The 6000-nt window shown below is 43.6% G+C and overlaps 1 protein-coding gene across 2 annotated transcripts in view; it reads left to right on the top strand.

Annotated features, from left to right (window-relative positions):
• Nucleotides 1-6000, top strand: part of PSEN1 (presenilin 1) — a 75033-nt gene continuing 69033 nt past the window's right edge. For both annotated transcript variants that reach the window (XM_082647231.1, XM_082647230.1), the window contains exon 1: nucleotides 1-134. The gene's annotated coding sequence lies outside the window, so the exon portion shown is untranslated. The remainder of the gene's footprint in view (nucleotides 135-6000) is intronic.

Raw genomic sequence — 6000 nt, 5'->3', positions numbered from 1 at the left:
AAACCGGTGAGGCCTTTTGGGCGGGGCCTGGGCCGGGCCGCTCCAAAGGCCGCGATTTCACATCGGAAACAAAACAGCGGCTGCTCGGGAAGAAACCTTAGCTGCTAGAGGCCGGTGGTGGCGGCGAGGAAAGGGTAGGTGCCCGATGGGGAGCTGGGGAGAGAGAAACACACCTCTCATCCGGTGCCGACACGGGTGGCTGCGGGCAGGGACGGGCCCTTTGTCGTTGTCCGGGCCGGGGAGCCGGTGTCCTCGAGAATGGGGAGCGGGGTGCGGTCGGGCGGGCACCAGGGAACCCCGTGTGGAGAACGAGTAGGGGCGGCCCGTTTCTCGGGCTCCGGGCGCGGCGCGCGATCAGGTTGAAGAGAGGTTCCCCTTCGCAGCCTTGGTCCGGAAGTGCTGGTTTCCCGAAGACATCTCAGGGCGCAGGTGCCTTGGGCGGGGATTGACCGTCTTGCCTGGAGTGGAGCAGGAGAAAGAGGAAGCGCCTGGCGCTGGGTCTGGTTGAGCAACTGTTGAAACTCTGCGCCTTATGCCCTGAATGTGTCCTTGTCCAGGGGAAGCGAGTGGCACTCAGGGCTAAGTTCCTTCTGTCTCAGTTCGGGACGGAATACAACAGGATCTGCCTGATCGGGACTGTCACGAGGCATATACGTCCAGTGCTTTGCATGTATTTTAGATACTTGACGTTTTCATCCCGCTCAAATTCCTTTCAAATAAATATCTGCTTCTCTTGTAGGAGAGTAACTTAATAATTTTAAAAGCATTGCTTGCCTGCTTTAGACAAGATGAATAAAGTGTTCAAGGTTTACTATGTGAGATACGAATAGTATGCAAATTATGGCAGAGTACATTGTAAAAGTCATAGTATTCTCTGAAGTTTGAGGCAGGTAGAGATTACATCTGGTTAAGGGCATCTTGTTATTTACGTTATCTTTTACAATGGAAAGGTTTACACCCTCGGAGTTGAATTGAGGAGAGCATTATATCAGAGGGTGTACTAGGAAGAGGGGCCCTCTGGATGCTAAGAGTCCAGTGACCCAGTGTGCACATTTAATAACTGTTATGAAGGAGGATAAAAACAGGAAAGTAGATTGAAGCCTGTTGCATTTGGCTGATTTCAGTCACCTGCAAAAGCCAATTTCAGTTCTCCTTAACTCATTTGCAGGGTTCAGCCAACTTAAACCCCCTCCCACCTCCATTTAATAACAAGCCCTTAATAATGAAAAGGAGCCTATTTATTGAGTGGATGGATTCCCTCACCTCTACCCGCCTTCCCCAAGGTAAAGTAGATGATAGAAGCGGCATCGATCATCAGCTTTTCCATTCATCTACTCCTCGTCCTTGGGTAGATAGTTACCATAATTCTGGGCATACTTTCCTCTGAATGGATATGATCTAGTGCTGAATTTTAAGTTAATGGCTGCCCCTAGTCCTAGACTGCTGCGTGAATTTCCATTTGGGGAGAACTGGAGGATTGGAGTTGGTCTCTGAGAATCATTCTAGCAGGAAAGATATAACATTTGTCAGCAAGGCCAATGTGGTCCTCTTCTCTCTCAGATCCAGGTTGCCTCTGCTCCTGCTCTCCCACTACTGTTACCTCAGGTTGCAGGGAGAGACTTCTTTTGGATGTACTCTGAAAAACCTTTCAGAGCCCGCTAATACTGCCTCTCCTTCATGTGATAGATGCCAGGCAGATTTGGAAGGTGTTTTGAGCTTTGCTTTTCCTAAGTTTTGTGATAAGAACTTTGCTTTAGGTACGTGGGGGCTAGAATGGATAAGAGATTTGAGGTGACTTTTGCATAATCCGGGTGAGATGTAATGAAAATTTGACCTTTGGTGGTGGCAGAAGCTTAGAAAGAAGAATATCATTATGAAGAGGACATAACAGCCAATTGAGGCGCAAGGAGTAAAGTGTAAAGTTGACTAGGAGGCTTTAAGTTTAGAGAATGGGGGAGACGATTACAGAAATAAGGAAGTTAGAGGCAAAGAACTAGTCTAGAGAGGAAGATGATGAGGAAACAGTTTGGAAGTCTCACTTTTGAAGTGCCAGCAGTTAAATATCCCATGGACAGGCCTGGAGCTGTAAACATGGGTCACTTAACCAGACTTAGCAGTTGATGTTGGAGCAGTGGAGGAGATGCCTAAGGAAAGAGGGAGGACAAGGAAGCCCAGGCAGAGCCTTAGGAACACTTATAATGGGGGAGTGGAAGAGGATGAGGAACCAGCTGAGGGGAATGAGTGGTGGGAGGAGAACCTCCATAGTGCAGTGTCATAAAAACTGAGGAAGGGAGGGAAGCTTCAGGAAGGAAAAGGTTGTCAGGGATTTTCAGTATTAAGCCTGTTTGTAGGAGAGAAAACCTGAAGCTTTAGAGCAGTACTGTCCATTAGAAACATAATGTGAGCTACAAAGGTTAATTTTACATTTTCTAATGAGCAAAAATTTTTGAGATAGAAATAGGTAAAATTAACTTGAATGATATATTTTATATAACCCAATACATTTAAAATATTTTTATTTCAACATGAAATTAATGTAAAAACATACTTGTCTGTCTTCCCCTCTAGATAGTAAGCTCCTTAGGTGAACAGAAGCATCATCTGATTCACTGGCACCCCTGGTACCTATCACAGTGTATGGTTATGTAGAAGAAACCCAATAAGTGTTTGTTGATTAAAGGATATTAATATTTGGTTTTCACAATGCCTTGTACAGTTCCTTAAGTTGATCTAAAGCAAATGAGAGAATGCAAGTATTGCTGAGTATAGTCAATGATTTACGAATTAATTAAGTGTGAATAGTCATTTTCTTCATTAAAGATTAGTTGTGTTCTACCCATTTCCACAACAAATTTGATACAATGACTCAGGGTAATTATATCTTCCATGTAGAAATTAAATTTGGGGGGGAAAAGAATCTATAATAATACAGAACCATGATCCCATATCCACAATTCTCAAATCCAAAAGCTCCTGAAAAAAGTGAAAGGATAAGCAACACTCTTTGGGTTTCACTGTCTCCCATCACCCTCAGATGGGACCATCTAGTTGCAGGAAAACAGGCTCAGGGCTCACACTGATTCTGCATTATGGTCAGTTGTATAATTATTTCATTATATAGAAATAAAGTGCACAATAAATGTAATGCGCTTGAACCATCTTGAAACCATCCCCCCGCCCCCGGTCCTTGGAAAAGTTGTCTTCCACGAAACCGGTCCCTGGTGCCAAAAAGGTTGTGGACCGCTGCCTTAGAGCATTAGCTCTCGGTCTGCTTAAAGGGGACAGCTAAGACAATTCTGCTTTGCTTGTCTTGTTCTGGGGCCCAGACTGAAGGGGCAGTGGCTACCCAAAGTAAGTTCTTCACAAGGGAACAGCAGAAGTACAGAAGGCAAGGCCACCTGCACAAGCACAGTTTAACTGTCTGTGCCACATCTGCCAAAATCCCATCGACCAAAGCAAGTCATAAGATTGTGCCCAAAGGCCTGGAGTGGGTAGTAGACTGCACCTACCTTGAGGCCAAAGCAAGTCACAGAGCCAAGCGCAACATCACTGGAGAGAAGTATTCCTCCCTTGGGGATGCTGGGGGAGGGAGTGAATATTTCCTGAATAATAATCTAATCTACCACAGATGGTTCACAGAAGTAGAGTGGGAAGGAAGGAGGGGGAAAAAATCACCAAATAGGATGTATCACTATCCTTGCTCTTTTTAGAGCCTACCACTTTCACAAAGCCTCTTGTAGGGCTGGGGAAATTATTTGCTCCTGGCCTCTTAAAATTCTGAGGGTCTTTCTAGGCTGTATTCCTGAAGTTTTAAATTAATTTCAAGTTATTTTTATTTATTTTAATTTGTTACCTTGGATGGGCTTCCCTGGCAGTCCAATGGTTAAGACTCCGCACTTCCAGTGCAGGGGGCACAGGTTCAATCCCTGATCAGGGAACTAAGATCCCACATGCCGCGTGGCATGACCAAAAGAAAAAAAAAATTGCTACCTTGGGATGTAGTGAGAGACAGAAATGTACTTTTCTGTTGGTGTTTCCTTAAACGGAATTTTTAATAAGCTCCTTTTTGGGATTTTAAACACTGCTCCTGTGATACTTTTCGAAGTGCTGATGGATAGGTTTTCTGGCTAGACAGACTTTTCTGTTCAGCACATCTGAACTTCGAGATTATTTGTATTCTCTTGGAGCTTTTTTTTAGTCTTTGTATATAATAAAAAGAAATTGTAGTTGCCCATCAGAGAAGGATTTTTTTTTCCTTTTGTCTGATTGAGCAAGTGTCTTGAGAAAAAAGGAATGGATGGCAGTGAATTCGAGTGTTGTGCTGTATCAGTCTCAGAAAATCTTTAGCAGTTGGCCAGAGAGAGAAAACACCAAAATCTACTTACATTCCTACTCCCACTCCCTATGCAATCCAGGTCACATGAAAGATCCTCACTTCCCAACAACTATCTTTTCTTGCTCTCAGGGCACTGTTAAGAATGTTACAAAGTCCACTGGTGTCTTTTGCCACGCTGCGGGAACAGTGGGTCCAGGAACAGTGGGTCGTTGGCTTTCTCCGTGCAGTCACTCCGTGCAGTCATCAATTGTTTTCAGCTGTTACTGGACCAGAATCAAATCCAGCTTTGCCTGCCCCTTTCTTTGTACCAACAATGATTGTCTGTTCACCAGACCTGACTGAAGACCTAGCTAACCCTGTTGCCAACCTTTGCTTCCTACTAAGCTCCATGTAAAGAGCAGCTCTTCCAGGGAGCGTCACCCTGCAGCATTGTGTAGTGGAGGCATGAGCTTTCTCCTGTTGAACTGGCAAACACCTGGGCTGGGCATCAGAAGATCTGGGTTCTGGAACTGGTGTTACTTGCCTCATAATTGTACACTGACAAATTCTTTCACCTTGCCTGAGCCTTAGTGTTTTACATGTAAATACAGATGTGTCTTTTAAATACAGTCGTCCCTTGTGGTTGAGGGGGTGGGGGTGGAGGAGAAGTGGTTTCAGGACTCCCACCACCCCCCACCTCCATGGGCACCAAAATCCTCAGATGCTCAAGTCCCTTATATAAAATGGCATAGTATTTGCATGTAGTCTACACACATCCTCCTGTATACTTTAAATCATCTCTAGATTACTTATAATACCTAATACAATGAAATGGTATGTATATAGTTGTAAATACAATGTAAATACTATTGTAATTATTTGCTGACACAAGCAAATTAGGTTTTACTTAATTTTGGAATTTTTTTCAAATATTTTTGATCTGCAGTTGGTTCAGTCTGGGTCGACTGTAGTATTGGAATATGTTAAAGTGACTACTGTTTTATAGATGATTCTTACAAGATTCGTCTGAGAAAGCTCCAATATGATAATCAGTTTGTGTGATTTCTTTTAATAGTTGGACAGATCCTATAAGCATAAGATTAATAATGGGAACCACTTAAATTAAAATGACCAAATTCTCATTATAGCTTATCTTTAAAAAAAAAAAAAAGAAGTACCAGGACTGTTATATTGAGAATGCTTTTGAAACTAGTTTTTTTTCTTTAATAAATTTATTTTATTTTATTTATTTTATTTTTGACTGTGTTGTGTCTTCATTGCTGCACACGGGCTTTTCTCTGGTTGTGGCGAGCGGGGGCTACTCTTCGTTGCCATGTGCAGGCTTCTCATTGCGATGGCTTCTCTTGTTGTAGAGCACGGGCTACAGTAGTTGTGGTGCCCAGGCTCAGTAGTTGTGGCTCGCGGGCTCTAGAGCACAGGCTCAGTAGCTGTGGCGCATGGGCTTAGTTGCTCGGCGGCATGTGGGATCATCCTAGACCAAGGCTCGAACCCGTGTCCCCTGAATTGGCAGGTGGATTCCCAACCACTGTGCCACCAGGAAAGCCCTGGCACTAGTTTTTAATTTCTAGTTAGACCAGTTATTGAAGTTTAAGATCTCATTTACTACTTTTTTTTTTTAAGATCTCATTTATGTCAAAGCAATAGTTTTACTAGTAATAAAAATC

This window comes from Grampus griseus (genome assembly GCF_964374135.1).
Source record: "Grampus griseus genome assembly, chromosome: 2".
In the NCBI taxonomy this organism is placed as follows: domain Eukaryota; kingdom Metazoa; phylum Chordata; class Mammalia; order Artiodactyla; family Delphinidae; genus Grampus; species Grampus griseus.
This window is presented reverse-complemented; position numbering and strand designations above follow the sequence as displayed.